General features: G+C 49.3%; 1 long non-coding RNA gene across 1 annotated transcript; it reads right to left on the minus strand.

The window, feature by feature from the left end:
* Window positions 1-27,990, minus strand: LOC143809116 (uncharacterized). The gene is made up of 3 exons (XR_013222076.1): window positions 27,957-27,990; window positions 1,241-1,402; window positions 1-98 (listed from the first exon to the last, which is right to left on the minus strand). It is a non-coding gene; the product is annotated as an uncharacterized LOC143809116 (long non-coding RNA).

Genomic DNA, 27,990 nt, shown 5'->3' on the forward strand with positions numbered 1-27,990 from the left:
TTTCCTCAATACACATAACATTGTGGGTTATAGTTAATAAAGTGACAAAATGAACAATCCGTGGAGAAAAGTTGAACTTGATGGACCTCGTTTTCAACCTATGAAAAAAAGCATAAGCAACAAGCAATGAATCAGAAAAAGAACACAGCCCCACTATACCTTAGAGCAGGTTTTTCAATGTGTGAGATAAGAGGATACAGCCCTAATCTCCTGGTCTAACCTTTGTGAGTCAGTGTGGAGGCAGAGGCAGCACAACTGAGTTTATCTGTGTCACATTACAAACCCTTCTATCAGCTTTCATCCTTCTTTGATACCACAGTCACCATCTCTGCTGTCCTGCCTCTTCCCCACACTGTCTGTCCAGAGATGCACCAGTCATCTGTCATGTCGGACGCTGTTCAGACCAGGTCGGCCGACAGACAGCAGTAATTCCGCTTTTGACCACTATTTGCTCATTGGCGTCTGCTAGATTTTATCTAGCTGTTCCGGGGTTAATTTACCTAATCCTTGGATTGGAAGCTGGGCCATGCCCACTGCCTTTAAATAGTTCTCCTGATCTTTGGGCGTCGCCGATTATAGCTTCTGTCTTGCGTTGTTATCTCGGTCTGGAGTGGAGAGCTGGTGGTTGGAGATTCGTTGCTGGAGGTGTATTTTTCTTTGTCTTATTTACTCCTTCCTATATTTGTATTTATTTTGCCCTGCACATTTACAGTGTATTCCTGAGTGACCGCGGCGTGGTGTGTATATTTTCCTTTATCCTTGTCTGTGCTAACTGTGGGTATTGGGGAATAACATCTTCACTGGGTGGCGGGCGGAGGTTTCAGCCTAGGGCTGAGCTCAGGAGACAGGGTGAGGTTCGAGGCCTGGACATGCACACCTTCAGTGTAAACTCCAGGTAGAGGGTCAGTCAGGATTTCCCTAGTCTGAGGGAAACTGCAGGGGCCCGGGTTATTAGCTCTCGCTCACTTAGTCTCTCCCTGACATCATCACACTAATGTCTAATGCAAAAATAAAAAAATAACAAAATTCATATATTTCACTATGCAGTCACTATTACATCATGTGACCAGTTCAACCAGACAACTTTGGTGAAAAGTCCTTTTTAAACTTCAACTCAATAACATATTGTTATACAAGCCAAATGTTTATTTTATGCAAGCAAAGAAAGTTAGATTACCAGCTGTTTTGGTGGGTGATGTCAGTAATCTTTTCTATCAGGGTCAAGGCAAAATTAACTTACTGTCAGGGGCGGTGACCGCGTCCTCATCTGGGTCCATGTTGATTATTTCATCACCGGCATCAGGCATAGGGATCATGGTGCTTTTGAGGATTTCTCTCTTTTCCACCATGGGTCCGGGAGGAGAAACATCATTTTCAATATTTAGTGTATTCTCATGTTTTCCTGTAACAGAAACCACAGAAATCAGTATTTTGATAATAAACACTTATCTATGCTTCCCATAGATTATTACCTCTACGTCTACGGACCTTTTACCGACAAGATTCTTTAAGAGACGATTTTTACAAGGTTGTTTTTCTTTTCATTGCATTTCTAATTTATTTTCGGAAGGGGAGATAAAACAGAAACGCAAAAAGGGAAAACCTCAATGTTGTGAAGGGATTAAAAATGGGTTTTACTCAATCTCTCCTCACAAAACTATATCTCAATGTACTCCGCTTCCTCTGCTCTCTAATATGGAACCTTCATTTTAAACTGTATTTTCTTGATGACAGGTTCTCTTTAAAGAAGACTATTCACCACAAATGTTTCTTGTTGAACTGGACACATGATGTAATATTGGCAGTAAAGTGGAATAAAACTTTTTAAAAAATTTGCCTCAGTTAATTTGATAATTAGTAATCAAAATTAGTGATGAGTAGTGTTGAGCATTCCGATACCGCAAGTATCGGGTATCGGCCGATACTTGCGGTATCGGCCGATACTTGCGGTATCGGAATTCCGATACCGGGATTCCGATACCGGGATTCCGATACTTGCCGCGTATCGGATACCGGAATCGGAAGTTCCAAGATTCAAAATGCAGAAATTCAGCCAATGAGAATGATTCCAAGTGTGGGCACATCCTGTTTAGCATGGAGGGCATGAAACTACTGGCAAGGCTGTGATTGGCTGCTGAAATGATGTCATGATGCAGTTTAACCCCTTCATGACCTTGCCGTTTTTTGCAATTCTGACCAGTGTCCCTTTATGAGGTAATAACTCAGGAACGCTTCAACGGATCCTAGCGATTCTGAGATTGTTTTTTCGTGACATATTGGGCTTCATGTTAGTGGTAAATTTAGGTCGATAATTTCTGAGTTTATTTGTGAAAAAAACGGAAATTTGGCAAAAATTTTGAAAATTTCGCAATTTTCACATTTTGAATTTTTATTCTGTTAAACCAGAGAGTTATGTGACACAAAATAGTTAATAAATAACATTTCCCACATGTCTACTTTACATCAGCACAATTTTGGAAACAAATTTTTTTTTTGCTAGGAAGTTATAAGGGTTAAAATTTGACCAGTGATTTCTCATTTTTACAACAAAATTTACAAAACCATTTTTTTTAGGGACCACCTCACATTTGAAGTCAGTTTGAGGGTTCTATATGGCTGAAAATACCCAAAAGTGACACCATTCTAAAAACTGCACCCCTCAAGGTGCTCAAAACCACATTCAAGAAGTTTATTAACCCTTCAGGTGTTTCACAGCAGCAGAAGCAACATGGAAGTAAAAAATGAACATTTAACTTTTTAGTCACAAAAATGATCTTTTAGCAACAATTTTTTATTTTCCCAAGGGTAAAAGGAGAAACTGGACCACGAACTTTGTTGTCCAATTTGTCCTGAGTACGCTGATACCTCATATGTGGGTGTAAACCACTGTTTGGGCGCACGGCAGGGCTCGGAAGGGAAGGAGCGCCATTTGACTTTTTGAATGAAAAATTGGCTCCAATCTTTAGCGGACACCATGTCGCGTTTGGAGAGCCCCCGTGTGCCTAAACATTGGAGCTCCCCCACAAGTGACCACATTTTGGAAACTAGACCCCCCCAAGGAACTTATCTAGAAGCATAGTGAGCACTTTAAACCCCCAGGTGCTTCACAAATTGATCCGTAAAAATGAAAAAGTACTTTTTTTTCACAAAAAAATTATTTTAGCCTCAATTTTTTCATTTTCACATGGGCAACAGGATAAAATGGATCCTAAATTTTGTTGGGCAATTTCTCCTGAGTACACCAATACCTCACATGTGGGGGTAAACCACTGTTTGAGCACATGGTAAGGCTCGGAAGGGAAGGAGCGCCATTTGACTTTTTGAATGAAAAATTATCTCCATCGTTAGCGGACACCATGTCGCGTTTGGAAAGCCCCTGTGTGCCTAAACATTGGAGCTCCTCCACAAGTGACCCCATTTTGGAAACTAGACCCCCCAAGGAACTCATCTAGAGGCATAGTGAGCACTTTAAACCCCCAGGTGCTTCACAAATTGATCCGCAAAAATGAAAAAAGTACTTTTTTTTCACACAAAATATCTTTTAGCCTCAATTCTTTCATTTTCACATGGGCAACAGGATAAAATGGATCCTAAAATTTGTTGCGCAATTTCTCCTTAGTATGCCGATACCTCATATGTGGGGGTAAACCACTGTTTGGGTGCACGGCAAGGGTCGGAAAGGGAGGCGTGCCATTTGACTTTTTGAATGGAAAATTAGCTCCAATCGTTAGCGGACACCATGTCGCGTTTGGAGAGCCCCTGTGTGCCTAAACATTGAAGCTCCCCTACAAGTGACCCCATTTTGGAAATTAGACCCCCCAAGGAACTTATCTAGATGCATAGTGAGCACTTATAACCCCCAGGTGCTTCACAGACGTTTATAACGCAGAGCCGTGAAAATAAAAAAATAATTTTTCTTTCCTCAAAAATGATTTTTAGCCCAGAATTTTTTATTTTCCCAAGGGTAATAGGAGAAATTGGATGCCAAATGTTGTTGTCCAGTTTGTCATGAGTACGATGATACCCCATATGTGGGGGTAAACCACTGTTTGGGCGCACGGCAGGGCTCGGAAGGGAAGGCACGCCATTTGGCTTTTTGAATGGAAAATTAGCTCCAATCATTAGCGGACACCATGTCGCGTTTGGAGAGCCCCTGTGTGCCTAAACATTGGAGCTCCCACACAAGTGACCCCATTTTGGAAACTAGACCTCCCAAGGAACTAATCTAGATGTGTGGTGAGCACTTTGAACCCCCAAGTGCTTCACAGAAGTTTATAACGCAGAGCCATGAAAATAAAAAATAATTTTTCTTTTCTGAAAAATGATTTTTTAGCCCACAATTTTTTATTTTCCCAAGGGTAACAGGAGAAATTGGACCCCAAAAGTTGTTGTCCAGTTTCTCCTGAGTACGCTGATACCGCATATGTGGGGGTAAACCACTGTTTTGGCACACGTCGGGGTTCGGAAGGGAAGTAGTGACGTTTTGAAATGCAGACTTTGATGGAATGCTCTGCGGGCATCAGGTTGCGTTTGCAGAGCCCCTGACGTGCCTAAACAGTAAGAACTCCCCACAAGTGACTCCATTTTGGAAACTAGACCCCCAAGGGAACTTATCTAGATGTGTAGTGAGCACTTTGAACCCCCAAGTGCTTCACAGAAGTTTATAACGCAGAGCCGTGAAAATAATAAATGTGTTTCCTTTCCTCAAAAATATTTTTTTAGCCCAGAATTTTTTATTTTTGCAAGAGTATCAGGAGAAATTGGACCCCAAAAGTTGTTGTCCAGTTTCTCCTGAGTACGCTGATACCCCATATGTGGGGGTAAACCACTGTTTGGGCACATGCCGGGGCTCGGAAGGGAAGTAGTGATGTTTTGGAATGCAGACTTTGATGGAATGGTCTGCGGGCATCATGTTACGTTTGCAGAGCCCCTGATATGCCTAAACAGTAGAAACCCCCCACAAGTGACCCCATTTTGGAAACTAGACCCCCCAAGGAACTTATCTAGATGTGTGGTGAGCACGTTCAACCCCCAAGTGCTTCACAGAAGTTTACAACGCAGAGCCGTGAAAATAAAAAATCATTTTTCTTTCCTCAAAAAAGATGTTTTAGCAAGCAATTTTTTATTTTCACAAGGGTAACAGGAGAATTTGGACCCCAATATTTGTTGCCCAGTTTGTTGTGAGTACGCTGATACCCCATATGTGGGGGTAAACCACTGTTTGGGCACACGTCAGGGCTCGGAAGGGAAGTAGTGACATTTGAAATGCAGACTTTGATGGAATGGTCTGCGGGCGTCACATTGCATTTGCAGAGCCCCTGATGTGCCTAAACAGAAACACCCCACAAGTGACCCCATTTTGGAAACTAGACCCCCGAAGGAACTTATCTAGATGTGTGGTGAGCACTTTCAACCCCCAAGTGCTTCACAGAAGTTTATAATGAAGAGCCGTGAAAATAAAAAATAATTGTTCTTTCCTCAAAAATTATGTTTTAGCAAGTAATTTTTTATTTTTGCAAGGGTAACAGGAGAAATTGGACCCCAACAGTTGTTGCCCAGTTTGTCCTGAGTACGCTGGTACCCCAAATGTGGGGGTAAACCACTGTTTGGGCGCACGTCGGGGCTTGGAAGGGCGGGAGCACCATTTGACTTTTTGAACGCAAGATTGGCTGGAATCAATGGTGGCGCCATGTTGCGTTTGGAGACCCCTGATGTGCCTAAACAGTGGAAACCCCTCAATTCTAACTTCAACACTAACCCCAACACACCCCTAATCCTAATCCCAACTGTAGCCATAACCCTAATCACAACCCTAACCCCAACACACCCCTAACCACAACCCTAACCGCAACACAACCGTAACCCTAATTCCAACCCTAATCCTAACCCTAATCCCAACTGTAACCCTAATCCCAACCCTAACCACAACTGTAACCCCAACACACCCCTAACCCTATCCGTAACCCTAACCACAAGCCAAATCTTAACCCTATTTCAAACCCTAGCCCTAATTCCAACCCTAACTCTAATTCCAACCCTAACCCTAAGGCTATGTGCCCACGTTGCGGATTCGTGTGAGATTTTTCCGCACGATTTTTGAAAAATCTGCAGGTAAAAGGCACTGCGTTTTGCCTGCGGATTTACAGCAGATTTCCAGTGTTTTTTTGTGCGGATTTCACCTGCGGATTCCTATTGAGGAACAGGTGTAAAACGCTGCGGAATCTGCACAAAGAATTGACATGCTGCGGAAAATACAATGCAGCGTTTCTGCACGGAATTTTCCGCACCATGGGCACAGCGGATTTGGTTTTCCTTAGGTGTACATGGTACTGTAAACCTGATGGAAAACTGCTTCGAATTCGCAGCGGCCAATCCGCTGCAGATCCGCGGCCAATCCGCTGCCAATCTGCTGCGGATCCGCGGCCAATCCGCTGCCGATCCGCTGCAGATCCACGGCCGATCCGCTGCGGATCCGCTGCCGATCCGCTGCGGATCCGCGGCCGATCCGCTGCGGATCCGCGGCCGATCCGCTGCCGATCCGCGGCCGATCCGCTGCGGATCCGCGGCCGATCCGCTGCCGATCCGCGGCCGATCCGCTGCCGATCCGCTGCCGATCCCCTGCGGATCCGCTGCGGATCCGCTGCCGATCCGCGGCCGATCCGCTGCGGATCCGCGGCCGATCCGCTGCGGATCCGCGGCCGATCCGCTCTGTGTGCACATGCCATAACCCTAACCCTACCCGTAACCCTAACCCTACCCCTAACCCTACCCCTAGTTCTAACCCTAGTTCTAACCCTAACCCTAGTGGAAAAAGAAAAAAAAATATTTTCTTTATTTTATTATTGTCCCTACCTATGGGGGTGATAAAGGGGGGGGTTTATTTATTATTTTTTTATTTTGATCGCTGTGGTAGAACCTACCACAGCGATCAAAATGTACTTGTAACGAATCTGCCAGCCGGCAGATTCGGCGGGCGCACTGAGCATGCGCCCGCCATCTTGGAAGATGGCGGCGCCCAGGGAGAAGACGGACCGACTTCGGGAGGATCGGTAAGTATGAGGGGGTGGTGGGGGGTGGATCGGAGCACAGGGGGGGGGGATCGGAGGACGGGGGGGAGCGGACAGGAGCACGGGGGAGCGAACAGGAGCACGGGGGAGCGAACAGGGGGACGGAGGGGGGTACCGGACAGAACGGAGGACTGGGGAGGAGATCGGGGGCGGTGGGGGGGGGGCCAGAACATGATTTCCAGCCATGGCAGATGCTATTGCAGCATCGGCCATGGCTGGATTGCAATATTTCACCATTTTCATAGGTGAAATATTGCAAATTGCTCTGATTGGCTGTTGCACTTTCAACAGCCAATCAGAGTGATCGTAGCCACGTGGGGGCAAAGCCACCCCCCCTAGGCTGAAGTACAACTCCCCCTCTCCCTGCAGATCGGGTAAAATAGGAATTAACCCTTTCACCCGATCTGCAGGGATGCGATCATTCCATGACGCCACATAGGCGTCATGGGTCGGGAAGGGGTTAAAAGTCGCTGGCGCCATTTTGCGATCACTCTGCTGTGAATTCAGTTAGTGACATGTTGTGAAATTGGATTCTGGGCTCCCCCGGTGGCCACTTGTGGAATTGAACTTGTGTGCATCATCCTCTCTGTTCACCTGCTCCTATCAGGATGTGGGAGTCGCTATATAACCTTGCTCCTCTGTCAGTTTCATGCCGGTCAACAATGTAATCAGAAGCCTTTCTGTGCATGTTCCTGCTACTAGACAACTCCCAGCTAAGTTGGACTTTTGTCCTTGTGTGTTTTTGCATTTTGTTCCTGTTCACAGCTGCTGTTTCGTTACTGTGTCTGGAAAGCTCTTGTGAGCAGAAATTGCCACTCTGGTGTTATGAGTTAATGCTAGAGTCTTAAAGTAATTTCTGGATGGTGTTTTGATAGGGTTTTCTGCTGACCATGAAAGTGCCCTTTCTGTCTTCCTGCTATCTAGTAAGTGGACCTCGATTTTGCTAAACCTATTTTCATACTACGTTTGTCATTTCATCTAAAATCACCGCCAATATATGTGGGGGCCTCTGTCTGCCTTTTGGGAAAATTTCTCTAGAGGTGAGCCAGGACTGTCTTTTCCTCTGCTAGGATTAGGTAGTTCTCCGGCTGGCGTTGGGCATCTAGGGATAAAAAAACGTAGGCATGCTACCCGGCCACTTCTAGTTGTGCGGCAGGTTTAGTTCATGGTCAGTATAGTTTCCATCTTCCAAGAGCTAGTTCTCATATATGCTGGGCTATGTTCTCTCGCCATTGAGAATCATGACAGTTTGACCGGCCCAAAAAAGGGTTAAATTACTGGCTGAGAAAGGAGAGAAAAAAGAAGTCTGCTACAATTTTTTTTTTTTTTTCCTCTAGTTCTGAGTGTGCTCTTAATTGAATCACTTGCTAGTCTGCCTATACTGCAGCCTTCCTCTCTTTCTCTCCTTCTAATCCTTGAATGGCTCTGTGTTCACCTGTTTCAAATGGATCTTCAGAGTGTAGCTACAGGTTTGAATAATCTCGCCACAAAGGTACAAAATTTGCAAGATTTTGTTGTTCATGCACCTATGTCTGAGCCTAGAATTCCTTTGCCTGAATTCTTCTCGGGGAATAGATCTCAATTTCAAAATTTTAAAAATAATTGCAAATTGTTTTTGTCCCTGAAGTCTCGCTCTGCCGGAGACCCTGCACAGCAGGTCAGGATTGTAATTTCCTTGCTCCGGGGCGACCCTCAAGACTGGGCTTTTGCATTGGCACCAGGGGATCCTGCGTTGCTCAATGTGGATGCGTTTTTTCTGGCCTTGGGGTTGCTTTATGAGGAACCTCATTTAGAGCTTCAGGCGGAAAAGGCCTTGATGTCCTTGTCTCAGGGGCAAGATGAAGCTGAAATATACTGCCAAAAATTCCGCAAATGGTCTGTGCTTACTCAGTGGAATGAGTGCGCCCTGGCGGCGATTTTCAGAGAAGGTCTCTCTGATGCCATTAAGGATGTTATGGTGGGGTTCCCTGTGCCTGCGAGTCTGAATGAGTCTATGACGATGGCTATTCAGATCGATAGGCGTCTGCGGGAGCGCAAACCTGTGCACCATTTGGCGGTGTCTACTGAGAAAACGCCAGAAAATATGCAATGTGATAGAATTCTGTCCAGAAGCGAGCGGCAGAATTTTAGACGAAAAAATGGGTTGTGCTTCTATTGTGGTGATTCAACTCATGTTATATCAGCATGCTTTAAGCGTACTAAGAAGCCTGACAAGTCTGTTTCAATTAGCACTTTACAGTCTAAGTTTATTCTATCTGTGACCCTGATTTGTTCTTTGTCATCTATTACCGCGGACGCCTATGTCGACTCTGGCGCTGCTTTGAGTCTTATGGATTGGTCCTTTGCCAAACGCTGTGGGTATGATTTGGAGCCATTGGAGGCTCCGATACCTCTGAAAGGGATTGACTCCACCCCATTGGCTAGTAATAAACCACAATACTGGACACAAGTGACTATGCGTGTTAATCCGGATCACCAGGAGGTTATTCGCTTTCTGGTGCTGTATAATCTACATGATGTTTTGGTGCTGGGATTGCCATGGCTGCAATCTCATAACCCAGTCCTCGACTGGAGAGCTATGTCTGTGTTAAGCTGGGGATGTAAAGGAACTCATGGGGACGTACCTTTGGTTTCCATTTCATCATCTATTCCCTCTGAGATTCCTGAATTCTTGTCTGACTTTCGTGACGTTTTTGAAGAACCCAAGGTTGGTTCACTACCTCCGCACCGGGAGTGCGATTGTGCCATAGACTTGATCCCGGGTAGTAAATACCCTAAGGGTCGTTTATTTAATCTGTCTGTGCCTGAACACGCTGCTATGCGAGAATATATAAAGGAGTCCTTGGAAAAGGGACATATTCGTCCTTCGTCATCTCCCTTAGGAGCCGGTTTTTTCTTTGTGTCTAAGAAGGACGGCTCTTTGAGGCCGTGTATTGATTATCGACTTTTGAATAAAATCACGGTTAAATATCAATATCCGTTACCACTGCTTACTGATTTGTTTGCTCGTATAAAGGGGGCCAAGTGGTTCTCTAAGATTGATCTCCGTGGGGCGTATAATTTGGTGCGAATCAAGCAGGGGGATGAGTGGAAAACCGCATTTAATACGCCCGAGGGCCATTTTGAGTATTTGGTGATGCCATTTGGTCTTTCAAATGCCCCTTCAGTCTTCCAGTCCTTTATGCATGACATTTTCCGCGATTATTTGGATAAGTTTGTGATTGTGTATCTGGATGATATTCTGATTTTTTCGGATGACTGGGACTCTCATGTCCAGCAGGTCAGGAGGGTTTTTCAGGTTTTGCGGTCTAATTCCTTGTGTGTGAAGGGTTCTAAGTGTGTTTGGGGTTCAAAAGATTTCCTTCTTGGGATACATTTTTTCCCCCTCTTCCATCGAGATGGATCCTGTCAAGGTTCAGGCTATTGGTGATTGGACGCAACCCTCTTCTCTTAAGAGTCTTCAGAAATTTTTGGGCTTTGCTAACTTTTATCGTCGATTTATTGCTGGTTTTTCTGATGTTGTAAAACCATTGACTGATTTGACTAAGAAGGGTGCTGATGTTGCTGATTGGTCCCCTGATGCTGTGGAGGCCTTTCGGGAGCTCAAGCGCCGCTTTTCTTCCGCCCCAGTGTTGCGTCAGCCTGATGTTGCTCTTCCTTTTCAGGTTGAGGTCGACGCTTCTGAAATCGGAGCTGGGGCGGTGTTGTCGCAGAGAAGTTCCGACTGCTCCGTGATGAGACCTTGTGCTTTTTTTTCCCGTAAATTTTCGCCCGCCGAGCGGAATTATGATATTGGGAATCGGGAGCTTTTGGCCATGAAGTGGGCTTTTGAGGAGTGGCGTCACTGGCTTGAGGGGGCCAGACATCAGGTGGTGGTATTGACTGACCACAAAAATTTAATTTACCTTGAGTCTGCCAGGCGCCTGAATCCTAGACAGGCGCGCTGGTCGTTGTTTTTCTCTCGGTTTAATTTTGTGGTGTCTTACCTACCGGGTTCTAAGAATGTTAAGGCGGATGCCCTTTCTAGGAGTTTTGAGCCTGACTCCCCTGGTAATTCTGAGCCCACAGGTATCCTTAAAGATGGAGTGATATTGTCTGCCGTTTCTCCAGACCTGCGGCGGGCCTTGCAGGAGTTTCAGGCGGATAGACCTGATCGTTGCCCACCTGGTAGACTGTTTGTTCCTGATGATTGGACCAGTAGAGTCATCTCTGAGGTTCATTCTTCTGCGTTGGCAGGAAATCCTGGAATCTTTGGTACCAGGGATTTGGTGGCAAGGTCCTTCTGGTGGCCTTCCCTGTCACGAGATGTGCGAGGCTTTGTGCAGTCTTGTGACGTTTGTGCTCGGGCCAAGCCTTGTTGTTCTCGGGCTAGTGGATTGTTGTTACCCTTGCCTATCCCGAAGAGGCCTTGGACGCACATCTCGATGGATTTTATTTCGGATCTGCCTGTTTCTCAGAAGATGTCTGTCATCTGGGTGGTGTGTGACCGTTTCTCTAAGATGGTCCATCTGGTTCCCTTGCTTAAGTTGCCTTCTTCTTCCGAGTTGGTTCCTCTGTTTTTTCAAAATGTTGTTCGTTTGCATGGTATTCCGGAGAATATCGTTTCTGACAGAGGGACCCAATTCGTGTCTAGATTTTGGCGGGCATTCTGTGCTAGGATGGGCATAGATTTGTCTTTTTCGTCTGCTTTCCATCCTCAGACTAATGGCCAGACCGAGCGGACTAATCAGACCTTGGAGACATATTTGAGGTGTTTTGTGTCTGCGGATCAGGATGATTGGGTTGCTTTTTTGCCTTTGGCGGAGTTCGCCCTCAATAATCGGGCCAGCTCTGCCACCTTGGTGTCCCCGTTTTTCTGTAATTCGGGGTTTCATCCTCGATTTTCCTCCGGTCAAGTGGAATCTTCGGATTGTCCTGGAGTGGATGCTGTGGTGGAGAGGTTGCATCGGATTTGGGGGCAGGTGGTGGACAATTTGAAGTTGTCCCAGGAGAAGACTCAGCTTTTTGCCAACCGCCGTCGTCGTGTTGGTCCTCGGCTTTGTGTTGGGGACTTGGTGTGGTTGTCTTCTCGTTTTGTCCCTATGAGGGTTTCTTCTCCTAAGTTTAAGCCTCGGTTCATCGGCCCGTACAAGATATTGGAGATTCTTAACCCTGTGTCCTTCCGTTTGGACCTCCCTGCATCCTTTTCGATTCATAATGTTTTTCATCGGTCATTGTTGCGCAGGTATGAGGTACCGGCTGTGCCTTCCGTTGAGCCTCCTGCTCCGGTGTTGGTTGAGGGTGAGTTGGAGTACGTTGTGGAAAAGATCTTAGACTCTCGTGTTTCCAGACGGAAACTCCAGTATCTGGTCAAATGGAAGGGATACGGTCAGGAGGATAATTCTTGGGTCACTGCCTCTGATGTTCATGCCTCCGATCTTGTCCGTGCCTTTCATAGGGCTCATCCTGATCGCCCTGGTGGTTCTGGTGAGGGTTCGGTGCCCCCTCCTTGAGGGGGGGGTACTGTTGTGAAATTGGATTCTGGGCTCCCCCGGTGGCCACTTGTGGAATTGAACTTGTGTGCATCATCCTCTCTGTTCACCTGCTCCTATCAGGATGTGGGAGTCGCTATATAACCTTGCTCCTCTGTCAGTTTCATGCCGGTCAACAATGTAATCAGAAGCCTTTCTGTGCATGTTCCTGCTACTAGACAACTCCCAGCTAAGTTGGACTTTTGTCCTTGTGTGTTTTTGCATTTTGTTCCTGTTCACAGCTGCTGTTTTGTTACTGTGTCTGGAAAGCTCTTGTGAGCAGAAATTGCCACTCTGGTGTTATGAGTTAATGCTAGAGTCTTAAAGTAATTTCTGGATGGTGTTTTGATAGGGTTTTCTGCTGACCATGAAAGTGCCCTTTCTGTCTTCCTGCTATCTAGTAAGTGGACCTCGATTTTGCTAAACCTATTTTCATACTACGTTTGTCATTTCATCTAAAATCACCGCCAATATATGTGGGGGCCTCTGTCTGCCTTTTGGGAAAATTTCTCTAGAGGTGAGCCAGGACTGTCTTTTCCTCTGCTAGGATTAGGTAGTTCTCCGGCTGGCGCTGGGCATCTAGGGATAAAAAAACGTAGGCATGCTACCCGGCCACTTCTAGTTGTGCGGCAGGTTTAGTTCATGGTCAGTATAGTTTCCATCTTCCAAGAGCTAGTTCTCATATATGCTGGGCTATGTTCTCTCGCCATTGAGAATCATGACAGTGACAGGACGCTGTTTGCTGACTGAGGGACAGTTTAGAGATAGCGATTTGCTTCTTTGTGCTTTCCAAAGGCTAATTTAGCAACCGCTGTGTTCACCTACTATTCACCTTGCTTTTGCCTTGTAGCGCTGTTTTCACAGCGATCTGCAAGGTCTGTGTGTGTGTGTGTGTGTGTGTGTGTGTGTGAGTGCAACCCACTCTCTAGTCTGAGTGCAGCCACATAGGCCATCCATAGCTGGTTGTATTCAGTTCAGGGAGGGTGGTTTATTGCCTCATACTGTTCTTTTTTTTTTTTTTTTTCAAGTAGTGTAGTTTGCTGCTAATTTATTCAAAAAAATCCTATTAGTGTCTTTCCACCCGTCTCCAGCTAATTTGTGGAAAAACACTACATAGGATAACGTAGAGGAGGGTTTTTGGGCCTTGCAGCGCCGTTTACGGCTGTCTGCACGGTCTCCGTGTGACTGCAGCTCGCCCTGTAGTCTGTGAGCAGCCATAGCCTGGTTGTCTCCAGCTCAGGGTTGTTCACTGCGTCATACCGCCAAATCAATTTTCATTTTGTTTTAAGTAGTGCAGGCTGCTGCACATTTTTTCAAAAAATTCCTATTAGTGTCTTTCCACCCGTCTCCAGCTAATTTGTGGAAAAACACTACATAGGATAACGTAGAGGAGGGTTTTTGGGCCTTGCAGCGCCGTTTACGGCTGTCTGCACGGTCTCCGTGTGACTGCAGCTCGCCCTGTAGTCTGTGAGCAGCCATAGCCTGGTTGTCTCCAGCTCAGGGTTCTTCACTGCGTCATACCGCCAAATCAATTTTCATTTTGTTTTAAGTAGTGCAGGCTGCTGCACATTTTTTCCAAAAAATCCTATTAGTGTCTTTCCACCCGTCTCCAGCTAACTTGTGGAAAAACACTACATAGGATAACGTAGAGGAGGGTTTTTGGGCCTTGCAGCGCCGTTTACGTCTGTCTGCACGGTCTTCGTGTGACTGCAGCTCTATCCGTTGTCAGTTCAGCCCCCAAAAAATAAATAAATAATAAAGTTCACCAAACACACCAGTTACACCACTTTACATTTGTGTAGGCCACATTAGCTCATATTAAAGTCTAGTCCACACTTTAGAAAATTAGTGTTTCTTATACCTGTTAGGAGGAGTTGCTCAGGAATAAGCACACAAAGCCGTTAGTACTTTTCTGCTTATCTTTATCAGTCAACCAAGATGAAGAAGGCAGTGAGTAAGGCACGTGGGCGTGGGCGCAGAGCAGGGAGGGGACGTGGGGATTCTGTGCCTGCTGCGGGCACCGGTGACTCATCAGCACCCACTTTCACCAGGCAACAGTCGTTCATGCGCAGCTTTGTGTCAGAGCGCCGTACACCGCTGCTGCGTGAAGACCAAATTGAAGCCGTTGTCGGATGGATGGCAGCTAATGCATCAACTTCAATTAGTGCCACATCCTCTCAGACACAGAGCACTGGAGAGCAGCCATCTGTCTCTTCACCACCTGCCAAATTGCCCAGGCAGACAGAGAGCCCAGGACAGGAGCCGTCTCTACTTCTGTTCTCTGAATCTCTTGGCTTGGAAACGGGGCCAGCCAAGCAGCATTGGAGAAATGGAAGAAGAGGCAGGGTGCAGTGATGCCCAACAGCTTTTTCTCTCTTCCTCTGAAGAGGCGGGTGGGCCAGTGGCTCCGGTCACCACATCGCAGGCCGCATCAGCTGATGATGACACTCAGGTGCCACTTACTGGTGCGTGCTCTGCTGCTGAGACTACCCAGGAGGAGCAGTTGGGGGCAGAGGGTAGTGTAGATGATGAGGTCCTTGACCCATCTTGGCGTGAGGGACAGGAAGGTGGTGGGAGCAGCTCTGAGGAAGAGATTCCCCGTACGGCCCAAAGAGGGAGAGGGAGGGGGAAGACTGCGGATCCTGCAGCCTCCGCTTTGGCACCCGTTAGGAGCATGTCTCTTCCAAAAGCCAAAAAGGGCGCTCCCAAGACTTGCAGTGCCTGGTCCTTTTTTGACACAGTTGCAGATGACATTTGCTATGTCAGATGCAAGGTGTGTCATCAAAAAGTCAAAAGAGGGAAAAATGTCAGCAGCCTCAATACCTCCAACATGTGGAAACATGTGCGCACCAGGCACCCGGCGTTGTTAGAAAAACACACTGAAGAGCTAGGCCAACCAACAGCGGCAGGTACCACCTCTTCAGCTCGTGTTGCCTCTTCCTCCAGCTCACACGCAGCTGGTTCAGCTTCCTCCCAGGATCGCCGTGGAAGAACCTCTGGCCCTGTTGTCCAGAGACCCGCTGTAATTCCACCCGCAGCACCACTTTCCCAGTCATCCACACACTCCCAGCCCAGTCTACAGCCATCGGTAGTACAGGCATGGGAGAAAAGGCGGCCTTTCTCGTCAAACCACCCACGAGCACAGGCTCTGACTGCAGGCATTGCCAAACTTCTGTCACTGGAAATGCTGTCATTCAGGCTGGTGGAGACTGACAGCTTCCGTGACTTGATGTCATTGGCAGTCCCACAGTACAATGTGCCCAGCCGCTTTTACTTCAGCAGGCAAGCCGTCCCTGCCCTGCACAAGCATGTGGAGGGACACATAAAACACGCGCTACTGAACGCCGTCAGTAGCAAGGTCCACCTCACCACCGATGCGTGGACCAGTCAACATGGACAGGGGCGATACCTTTCCCTCACTGCCCATTGGGTTAATGTCGTTGAGCCGGGTACAGACCGTGCGAGTGGCGCAGGACGTGTCCTGCCCACTCCAAGGATTGCAGGAATCCATTCTGTACGCATTGACTCCTCCTCTTACACCAGTTCCTCAGAATCATCGCTGCAGGAGCCGTCACAGTCCACCTCCACATGGACCCGTGATGAACGTGTACCTGTTACGACCGACATGAGCACAGCCGTGGCCAAACGTCAACAGGCCGTCTTGAAATTAATTTTTTTGGGGAATCGTAGCCACACAGCGCAGGAGCTCTGGAATGCCATCAAGCAGGAGAGCGATGTGTGGTTTGTGCCAGCGAATCTCCAGCCAGGCATGGTAGTGTGTGATAATGGCCGAAATCTGGTGGCAGCTCTGGGCCTCGGCAACCTCACTCACATCCCATGTCTGGCACATGTGCTCAATTTGGTCGTGCAGAGCTTTTTGAGGGAATATCCGGATCTTGATGCACTGCTGCACAAGGTCCGCCTAGAGTGTGCTCACTTGCGGCGTTCCAGCACGGCAAAAGCGCGCATTGCGGCTCTGCAGCGCCGACACCGCCTGCCGGAACATCGCATCATATGTGACCTACCTACCAGGTGGAATTCCACGTTACATATGTTGGAGCGGTTGTGTGAGCAGCAGCAAGCTGTAATGGAGTACCAGCTGCTTCAGGCGCAAAGAAGTCGCACTCAGCGCCGTACAGACTTCACAACCACAGAGTGGGCCACTATGAATGACGTCTGCCAGGTTTTGCGTCCCTTTAATTATTCCACGCGGATGGCGAGTGCAGATGATGCACTAGTCAGCATGACTGTCCCCCTTATCTGCCTGCTTGAAAAATCACTGCAAGCGCTAAGGGATGATGTTGTGGAAGAGGTGGAGGATGAGGATTCACCATTTCCATCATCTTCTGGACAGTCAGCGCCACGTGGTTCCTCACAAACGCTTAGGCAGGGGACAGTTTGTGAGGAGGATGAGGAGGAGTCAATGGAGGAGGAAGACATCCGTCCAGAGGAGGGAGTTACCGAATTGTCCAGTACTCAGTGTGTACAGCGAGGGTGGGGTGATGACGAGCGGGCAGAGATCACGCCTCCAGCAGGGGACAGCGTTTCTTGGGCAGTTGGCAGTCTGCAGCACATGGTGGATTACATGCTGCAGTGCCTGAGAAACGACCGCCGCATCGCCCACATTCTCAACATGTCTGATTATTGGGTGTTCACCCTCCTCGATCCTCGCTACCGGGACAACGTAGAAAGCCTCATCACACCGTTGAACCGGGAGCGAAAAATGCGGGAGTACCAAGACACACTGGTCAATTCCATCATCTTCTCCATTCCAACCGAGAGAAGTGCTGCTAGTGCATTCCAAAGCAGCTCAGTGCGTCCAGGCAGTGGTGGAGGCTCTGCACAAAGAGGGAGCAGAAGCAGTGCCTCTGCCCAAGGCAAGACCAGTATGGCCCAACTGTGGCACAGTTTTCTGTGCCCCCCACAAAAGTCTACACCATCACAGACGGCTCCAGTCAGCAGGAGGCAACGGTTCCGTCAGATGGTGACAGACTACATGTCTTGCCCTCTTGCTGTACTCCCTGACGGCTCTTCCCCTTTCAAGTTTTGGGTCTCAAAGCTGGATACATGGCCAGAGCTAAGCCAGTATGCATTGGAGGTGCTGGCTTGCCCTGCGGCCAGTGTATTATCGGAACGTGTCTTTAGTGCTGCAGGTGGTGTACTAACTGACCGTCGCATGCGACTATCCTCCGATAACGTTGACCGGCTTACTTTCCTGAAAATGAACAAGGCCTGGATCTCGCAGGAATTTGCCACTCCTCCTCCTGATTAAATAATTAGGTCACTGTATACGTTATCCAGGTCTCCTGTTGTGTTCATCTTTCTACCACCTGAACTTAAATTCCTGGGCTCCAACACCGCCAGTTGAGGCTCAGAAGTGCCGTCTGCACAGTCAAAACATACGACCCAGTGTTCTTGGGTTTCAGTAACGTCAGCTGATCCCCAGCTGTGTAGCTGGCAATGTGTCATGCGACCGCCACGCTGACACAACAACTGAAATGTAAGGGAATCTGTCCCCCCCCCCCAAGGCGTTTGTTACTGAAAGAGCCTCCTTGTGCAGCAGTAATGCTGCACAAGGAAAAGGTAGCTATTTTGGTTTAGCTCCTTGCACACGCAGAACTTAACACTTATAAAATGTGTCCACTGATACCGTAAAACCGTCCCGGAGGTGGGACTTTCCTTCGTAATATGACGCAGCACAGCCGTCATTCCTCCCCCCCCGGCGCCGCGCCCCGGCTCCTCAGCGTTGTTTGATTCCGTCCTGGAGCCTGCGCTGTTATGTTATCCCGTGGCCAGGCACACTTAGCGCTGCCCGTCTTCTGGCATCATTTGGTGTCAGGATGGCTGCGCCTGTGCGGCCGCGCTGGCCGAGGGCCCGCCTCGCAGTGTCTTCTGATTTAATCCCACTGGGGGCCTGGGATCCATGGATATGCGCAGTGCATATCTGAACCTCCACCTCTCTCTCATCTCCCTACGGCTTCTTCAGACTGTTCGGTGTCAGCTGGTCCCTAATAGCATGCCACGGCCGTGACAACGCACAGTCTTAAGAAGCCGTAGGGAGGGGAGTGAGAGGCGAGGATATGCACTGCGCATGGCCATGGATCCCAGGCCCCCAGTGGGATAAAATCAGAAGACACTGCGAGGCGGGCTCTCGGCCAGCGCGGCCGCACAGGCGCAGCCAGCCTGACACCAAATGATGTCAGAAGATGGGCAGCGCTAAGTGTGCCTGGCCAAGGGATAACATAACAGCGCAGGCTCCGGGACGGAATCAAACTACGCTGAGGAGCCGGGGCGCGGCGCCCGGGGGGGAGGAATGACGGCTGTGCTGCGTCATATTACGAAGGAAAGTCCCACCTCCGGGACGGTTTCACGGTTTCAGGGGACACATTTTATAAGTGTTTAGTTCTGTGTTTGCAAGGAGCATGATGAAAAGAGCCACCTTTTCCTTTTGCATCTTTTGTGCTGCACAAGCTGGCTCTTTCAGCTACAAACGCCTTGGGGGGGGGGGGGGGTTAAAGGTTCCCTTTCGACTTTCTCAGGCTTCGGCCTACATTGTGTTCCTCTGCTTTTCCACCTGTCCCTGGGCTCCAACACCGCTAGTTGTTGCCTGGTAGTGCTGTACGCACAGTCAACAGTCCCTCCTCTGTTATTGGGGTTCAGTAACGTCAGCTGTTCCCCTGCTGTGTGTGTGGCAATCCCTCCTACCTCCTCCACCTCCTCCTCCTCCACCTGTCCCTGGGCTCCAACACCGCTAGTTGTTGCCTGGTAGTGCTGTACGCACAGTCAACAGTCCCTCCTCTGTTATTGGGGTTCAGTAACGTCAGCTGTTCCCCTGCTGTGTGTGTGGCAATCCCTCCTCCACCTCCTCCTCCTCCACCTGTCCCTGGGCTCCAACACCGCTAGTTGTTGCCTGGTAGTGCTGTACGCACAGTCAACAGTCCCTCCTCTGTTATTGGGGTTCAGTAACGTCAGCTGTTCCCCTGCTGTGTGTGTGGCAATCCCTCCTCCACCTCCTCCTCCTCCACCTGTCCCTGGGCTCCAACACCGCTAGTTGTTGCCTGGTAGTGCTGTACGCACAGTCAACAGTCCCTCCTCTGTTATTGGGGTTCAGTAACGTCAGCTGTTCCCCTGCTGTGTGTGTGGCAATCCCTCCTCCACCTCCTCCTCCTCCACCTGTCCCTGGGCTCCAACACCGCTAGTTGTTGCCTGGTAGTGCTGTACGCACAGTCAACAGTCCCTCCTCTATTATTGGGGTTCAGTAACGTCAGCTGTTCCCCTGCTGTGTGTGTGGCAATCCCTCCTCCACCTCCTCCTCCTCCACCTGTCCCTGGGCTCCAACACCGCTAGTTGTTGCCTGGTAGTGCTGTACGCACAGTCAACAGTCCCTCCTCTGTTATTGGGGTTCAGTAACGTCAGCTGTTCCCCTGCTGTGTGTGTGGCAATCCCTCCTCCACCTCCTCCTCCTCCACCTGTCCCTGGGCTCCAACACCGCTAGTTGTTGCCTGGTAGTGCTGTACGCACAGTCAACAGTCCCTCCTCTGTTATTGGGGTTCAGTAACGTCAGCTGTTCCCCTGCTGTGTGTGTGGAAATCCCTCCTCCACCTCCTCCTCCTCCACCTGTCCCTGGGCTCCAACACCGCTAGTTGTTGCCTGGTAGTGCTGTACGCACAGTCAACAGTCCCTCCTCTGTTATTGGGGTTCAGTAACGTCAGCTGTTCCCCTGCTGTGTGTGTGGCAATCCCTCCTCCACCTCCTCCTCCTCCACCTGTCCCTGGGCTCCAACACCGCTAGTTGTTGCCTGGTAGTGCTGTACGCACAGTCAACAGTCCCTCCTCTGTTATTGGGGTTCAGTAACGTCAGCTGTTCCCCTGCTGTGTGTGTGGCAATCCCTCCACCTCCTCCTCCTCCACCTGTCCCTGGGCTCCAACACCACTAGTTGTTGCCTGGTAGTGCTGTACGCACAGTCCCAACAGTTCCTCCTCTGTTATTGGGGTTCAGTAACGTCAGCTGTTCCCCTGCTGTGTGTGTGGCAATCCCTCCTCCACCTCCTCCTCCTCCACCTGTCCCTGGGCTCCAACACCGCTAGTTGTTGCCTGGTAGTGCTGTACGCACAGTCCCAACAGTCCCTCCTCTGTTATTGGGGTTCAGTAACGTCAGCTGTTCCCCTGCTGTGTGTGTGGCATTCCCTCCTACCTCCTCCACCTCCTCCTCCTCCACCTGTCGCTGGGCTCCAACACCGCTAGTTGTTGCCTGGTAGTGCTGTACGCACAGTCAACAGTCCCTCCTCTGTTATTGGGGTTCAGTAACGTCAGCTGTTCCCCTGCTGTGTGTGTGGCAATCCCTCCTCCACCTCCTCCTCCTCCACCTGTCCCTGGGCTCCAACACCGCTAGTTGTTGCCTGGTAGTGCTGTACGCACAGTCAACAGTCCCTCCTCTGTTATTGGGGTTCAGTAACGTCAGCTGTTCCCCTGCTGTGTGTGTGGCAATCCCTCCTACCTCCTCCTACCTCCTCCACCTCCTCCTCCTCCACCTGTCCCTGGGCTACAACACCGCTAGTTGCCGTCCAGAAGTGCTGTACGCACAGAGCCAAACACCTCGCCAATGTGTTAGTGGGGTTCAGCACCGCCAGCTGTTCCCCTGCTGTGTATACGGCAACGTGTACTGCGACCGCCACGCAGGCACAACAAGTTAAATTTAAGGGAACCTGTCCCCCCCCCAGGCGTTTGTTACTGAAGGAGCCACCTTGTGCAGCAGTAATGATGCAAAGGGAAAAAGTGCCTCTTTTCGTGGTGCTCCTTGCACATGCTGAACCTAACACTTATGAAAAGTGTCCCCTCCTACCGTGATACCGTCCGGTAGGTGGAACTTTCCTTTGTGATGTGACGCAGCACAGCCGTCATTCTTACCCCCTTGGCGCCGTGCGCCGCCTCCTCAGCGTTGTTTGAATCAGTCCCGGAGCCTGCGCTGTTAGGTTAGCCCTTGGCCATGCACACATTTTGCGCTGCCCGTCTTCTGACATCATTTGGTGTCAGGCTGGCTGCGCCTGTGCGGCCGCGCTGGCCGAGATCCCGCCTCGTACTGTCTTCTGATTTCATCCCACTGGGGGCCTGAGATCCATGGACATGCGCAGTGCATATCTGAACCTCCACCTCTCACTCATCTCCCTACGGCTTCTTCAAACTGTGCGGTGTCAGCTGGTCCCTAATAGCATGCCACGGCCGTGACACCGCACAGTCTGAAGAAGCCGTAGGGAGGGGAGTGAGAGGCGAGGATATGCACTGCGCATGGCCACGGATCTCAGGCCCCCAGTGGGATGAAATCAGAAGACAGTACGAGGCGGGATCTCGGCCAGCGCGGCCGCACAGGCGCAGCCAGCCTGACACCAAATGATGTCAGAAGACGGGCAGCGCAAAATTTGTGCATGGCCAAGGGCTAACCTAACAGCGCAGGCTCCGGGACTGATTCAAACAACGCTGAGGAGGCGGCGCACGGCGCCAAGGGGGTAAGAATGACGGCTGTGCTGCGTCACATCACAAAGGAAAGTTCCACCTACCGGACGGTATCACGGTAGGAGGGGACACTTTTCATAAGTGTTAGGTTCAGCATGTGCAAGGACCATAATTAAAAGAGCTAAGTTTACCTTTTCCAGCATTAGTGCTGTACACGATGGCTCTTTCAGCTACAAACGCCTGGGGGGGGGTTAAAGTTTCCCTTTCAACTTGCTCCAGTGCAGGCTTCGGCCTACACTCTGCTCCCTCTCCTCCTCCTGCTGACCCTGGGCTCCAACACCGCCAGTTAGGGCCCGGTACTGCTAGCTGCACAGAGAAAAACACCAGCCAATGTGTCAGTGGGGTTCAGCACCGCCAGCTGTTCCCCTGCTGTGTAGCCGGCATCGTGTCCTGCAAAAGCCACGCAGACACAAGAACTGAAATTGAAGTAAACCTGTCCCCCCTCCCCCAGGTGTTTCTACGTTTTACAGCCACCTTGTACGACAGTAATGCTGCATGTGTGCAAGGTGGCTCAGAAACTTAGTCTCCTTGCCCATGGGGAACTGAACACGTCTAAAATGAGTCCTCTGCGACCATTAAAACGTCCCTCAGGTGTGATTTTCCTTTGTATTGACACGCAACAAGCTCCTTGGTAGCGCTGCCCGTCTTCTGGCATCATTGTTTGGCTGCCTGCGCCTCTGCGGCCGCCTTGCCCCACACAACGCCCCTCGGTGTCTTATTAATTTGGACTGCGAGGGTGTGATTGATGGGCATGAACGGTGCATTTCTTCGCCTGTCCCTCATCTCCTTCCGCCTTCTTCAGACTGTGCGGCTTCATGGCCGTGGCATGCGATAAGGGATCAGCTGACGCCGCATAGTCTGAAGCGGGTGTAAGAAACCAAGCGAGAGGCGAACATATGTACTGCACCAGGCCATGAATCCCAGCCCCGCAGTGTTTTAACAATGTTAAGACACTGCGGGGCTGGGATTCATGGTCATCGCAAACCGCAACGGCCGACATTACATGATGTCAGAGGATGGGCAGCGCTAACAGCGCAAGGCCAAGGGATAACACGACAGCGCAGACTCCTGTGCAACAAATAACGATGCTCAGGAGGCCGCGCCAAGCACCAAGGTGGCATTTTTGCCAGCTGTACTGCGTCTCTTTACGAAGGGAACTCACGCCTCAAAATCAGTTTGACTGTGTAAGGGCCTAAATGTTATACGTGTTCCTTTCAGCGTGTGCAAGGAGCAAAATTAAAAGAGCAACCTTTGACTTGTGCGGCACTACTGCTGCATAAGCTGTGGCTCTTCTAGTTTGTAACCCCTGAGGGGGGGTTAAAGGTTACCTTTGAAATCGGTTCAATTAGGCTTCGGCCTACACTCTGCTCCACCGGCAGAGCCCGGGCTCCAACAACGCTAGTTGCTGTCCGGAAGTGCTGGCTGCACAGAGCCAAACACCTCGCCAATGTGTCAGTGGGGTTCAGCACCGCCAGCTGTTCCCCTGCTGTGTAGCCGGCAACGTGTCCTGCGACCGCCACGCAGGCACAACAGACCCAAAGCTGCCGCCACTGCAGGCTTCGGCCTACACTCCCCTCCCCCTTGCTCCTCCTCCTGCTCCTCCTCCTGCTGACCCCGGGCTCTAACACCGCCAGTTGGGGCCCGGTACTGCTAGCTGCACAGAGAAAAACACCAGCCAATGTGTCAGTGGGGTCCAGCACCGCCAGCTGTTCCCCTGCTGTGTAGCCGGCATCGTGTCCTGCAAAAGCCACGCAGACACAAGAACTGAAATTGAAGGGAACCTGTCCCCCCTCCCCCAGGCGTTTGTACGTTTTACAGCCACCTCGTACAGCGGTAATGCTGCATGTGTGCAAGGTGGCTCATAAACGTATTCTCCTCGCACATGTGGAACTGAAAACACGTCTAAAATGTGTCCTCTGTGTGACCATTTAACCGTCCCGGTGGTGTGACTTTCCTTTGTAATGACACGCTGCAACCCCCTTGGTAGCGCTGCCCGTCTTCTGGCATCATTCTTTGGCTGCCTGCGCCTCTGCGGCCGCCCTGACCCACACAACGCCCCTCGGTGTCTTATTTATTGGGACTGCGAGGGTGTGATTGATGGGCATGAGCAGTGCATATCTTCGCCTGTTGTCACTCATCTCCTTCCGCCTTCTTCAGACTGTGCGGCTTCATGGCCGTGGCATGCGATAAGGGATCAGCTGACGCCGCACAGTCTGAAGCGGGTGTAAGGACCCGAGTGCGAGAGGCCAACATATGTGCTGCGCCAGGCCATGAATCCCAGCCCCGCAGTGTTTTAACAATGTTAAGACACTGCGGGGCTGGGATTCATGGTCATCGCGAACCGCACCGGCCGACATTAAATGAGGTCAGAAGATGGGCAGCGCTAACAGCGCTAGGCTGGGGGATAACACGACAGCGCAGACTCCTGTACAGCAAATAACAACGCTCAGGAGGCTGCACCCAGCACCAAGGTGGGATTCTTGACATCTGTGCTGCGTCTCATTACAAAGGGAACTCGCGCCTCCAACACAGTTTGACTGTATAAAGGGCTAAATGTTATACGTGTTTCATTCGGCGTGTGCAAGGAGCAAAATTAAAAGAGCAACCTTTGACTTGTGCGGCACTACTGCTGCATAAGCTGTGGCTCTTCTAGTTTGTAACCCCTGAGGGGGGGGTTAAAGGTTACCTTTGAAATCGGTTCAATTAGGCTTCGGCCTACACTCTGCTCCACCGGCAGAGCCCGGGCTCCAACAACGCTAGTTGCTGTCCGGAAGTGCTGGCTGCACAGAGCCAAACACCTCGCCAATGTGTCAGTGGGGTTCAGCACCGCCAGCTGTTCCCCTGCTGTGCAGCCGGCATCGTGTCCTGCAAAAGCCACGCAGACACTTGCTCTTGTACCTTCTGCTCCCCATCCTGGTTCCAGTACTGTCAGCTGGTTCTGGGCAGAGCCTTTGGCTTAGGTGCCTCCCTCTGGGTATCCGAGTTCCACCAACGTCAGGTGGTCCTTGGTAGTGCTTTCAGGCACGGGTACCTCCTGCTTAGTAACCGGGTTCCAGTAACGTCAGCTGGTCCTCGGTAGTTCCATTGGCTCTTGGACCTTCGGCTACCCATCCGGGTTCCAGCACCGTCAGCTGGTTCTCGGCAGTGTCTTTTGCTCTTGTACCTTCTGCTCCCCATCCTGGTTCCAGTACCGTCAGCTGGTTCCGGGCAGAGCCTTTGGCTTAGGTGCCTCCCTCTGGGTATCCGAGTTCCACCAACGTCAGGTGGTCCTTGGTAGTGCTTTCAGGCACGGGTACCTCCTGCTTAGTAACCGGGTTCCAGTAACGTCAGCTGGTCCTCGGTAGTTCCATTGGCTCTTGGACCTTCGGCTACCCATCCGGGTTCCAGCACCGTCAGCTGGTTCTCGGCAGTGTCTTTTGCTCTTGTACCTTCTGCTCCCCATCCTGGTTCCAGTACCGTCAGCTGGTTCCGGGCAGAGCCTTTGGCTTAGGTGCCTCCCTCTGGGTATCCGAGTTCCACCAACGTCAGGTGGTCCTTGGTAGTGCTTTCAGGCACGGGTACCTCCTGCTTAGTAACCGGGTTCCAGTAACGTCAGCTGGTCCTCGGTAGTTCCATTGGCTCTTGGACCTTCGGGTAGCCATCCGAGTTCCAGTTCCATCAGCTGGTTCTCGGCATTTTCTCAGCCTTCTTGTACCTTCTGCTACATTTCCAAGTTCAAGAGACTAAACACGATGACCCGGAAGACCACCCCTAAGATGACGACGACACCAGAGACGACAACCACCGTGATGACGACGACCCTGGAGACGATGACCCTGAAGACCACCCCGATGACGACGACCCCGGAGACGACGACCCTGGAGACGACGACGACCTGGAAGACCGAGAAGCAGAAGAACAAGAGGCTGCAGAACAAAGAGCAGAAGAACATTAAGCATAACACTAAATATCAGAGCAAAAAATATTATCTAAATTATAAGCAGAAGAAGACTAAGCAGTGTATGGGGGTGAGTCCGTTCCTCCTCGTGGTGCCCCTGGATAAAGCCTGATGCTGCAGGCCAAACTGAACGCGGACAAATGTAACTGTTTTGTGACAGGCAGAACGGAAGGTGTAATCTTCAAACTTTTATAGATAACAACTACGGGAATGCCTGTCACAAATAAGAATATGATGAAGAAGTAGAATATGATGAAGATAATAGTAAAATAAAAAGAATATGAACAATGTAACCAAAAAAATAATAGGTAGAAGATGAAGAAGAAGATGAATAAGGTGAAGAAGTTGATGTCAAAGAAGCTGATGATGAGGATAATGAAGAAGAAAGTGTGGGAGAAGTAAAAAAGAAGGTGAAGGGCGTGGAAGTAGTGAAACATCAATATCTGACAAAATTTAAAAAAAATTAACATAGTCAAAATCTTTCTACCGCCGAACGTCATAAAAAAAAACAAAATCCTGCTATTCTATTACATTGGGCTAAACCTCTGTGCCTTTAATGTCTCCGCCACGTCCCCCAATACAGCCTACATTATTCTTAGTTGTTTTCCTTCATGTAGAATTAACCTACAAGGAAAGAAAGGGTTTATTTTAATTCCGATATTTTCGTCCCATTGACTTGCATTGGGATCGGGTATCGGTATCGGATTAGATCCGATACTTTGACGGTATCGGCCGATACTTTCCGATACCGATACTTTCCGATATCGGAAGGTATCGCTCAACACTACTCATCACTAATCAAAATACTTGTTACTAAGGTAACTTTTGTGAAATCAGAGTTGGAATTTCCAGAAAGTTTTCACTGGGGGTGTACTTCTTTTCCCTCTATGACACTGGCCACATCTAGAATATGAGATCCAGTTTTAGGCTGCACATTTAAAAAAGGATATTCAGAAATTAGAGTCAGTTCAAAGGTGGGAAATTAGATAATTACATGGGATGGAAGGCCTCTCATATGATAAGAGGTGGAAAAGTTGGGTTTTTACATGATATTTCCTTAACATATATAAATGTATGTGTGGTCAATACAAAGGTTTAGCATATGACTTATTCCTTTCAAGGATCATACTTTTGACTAGGGGGCACTCATTACCGATGGAAGAAAGACGATAACTGCAGCTAAATAGGAAAGGGTTCTTTACAGTTAGAGCAGTCAGACTTTGGAATGCCGACCACAAGAGGTAGTAATGGCAGACACTATAGCAGCTTTTAAGAAAGACGTGGTTGATTTCCTCATTACACATAACGTGGCTTATAGTTCATTTAGTGACAAAATGCTTAATTGGTGGAGAAAGGTTGAACTTGATGGGCCTAGGTCTTTTTCAACCTATGAAGAAAAGCATACGCAACAAGCAACACATCAGAAAAGGAACACAGCCCCACTATAGCTTAAAGCAGGTTTCTTAATGTGTGAGATGTGAGGATACAGCCCTAATCTCCTGGTCTAACCTTCGGCATGAGTCAGTGTGGAGGCAGAGGCAGCACAACTGAGTTTATCTGTGTCACATTACAAACCCTTCTATTAACTTTCATCCTTATTTGATAGTACAGTCACCATCTCTGCTGTCCTGCCTTTCCCCCACACTGTCTGTCCAGAGATTTATCAGTCATCACACTAATGTCTAATGCAAAATTTAAAAAAATAACAAAATAATTGTATTTCACTCTGCAGTCACTATTACATCATGTGACCAGTTCAACCAGAAAACTTAGGGGTAAAAGTCCTCTTTAAACTGCAAATCAATAACATATTGTTATAAAGTGTTTCTTTTATGCAAGCAAAGAAAGTTAAAATAACAGCTGTTTTGTTTTTTTTTGGGGGTGGGTGATGTCAGCAATCTTTTCTATCAGGGTTGAGACAAAATTAACTTACTGTCAGAGGCAATGACCACGTCCTCATCTGGGCC

This window comes from Ranitomeya variabilis, chromosome 2 (genome assembly GCF_051348905.1).
Source record: "Ranitomeya variabilis isolate aRanVar5 chromosome 2, aRanVar5.hap1, whole genome shotgun sequence".
Taxonomy (NCBI): Eukaryota; Metazoa; Chordata; class Amphibia; order Anura; family Dendrobatidae; genus Ranitomeya; species Ranitomeya variabilis.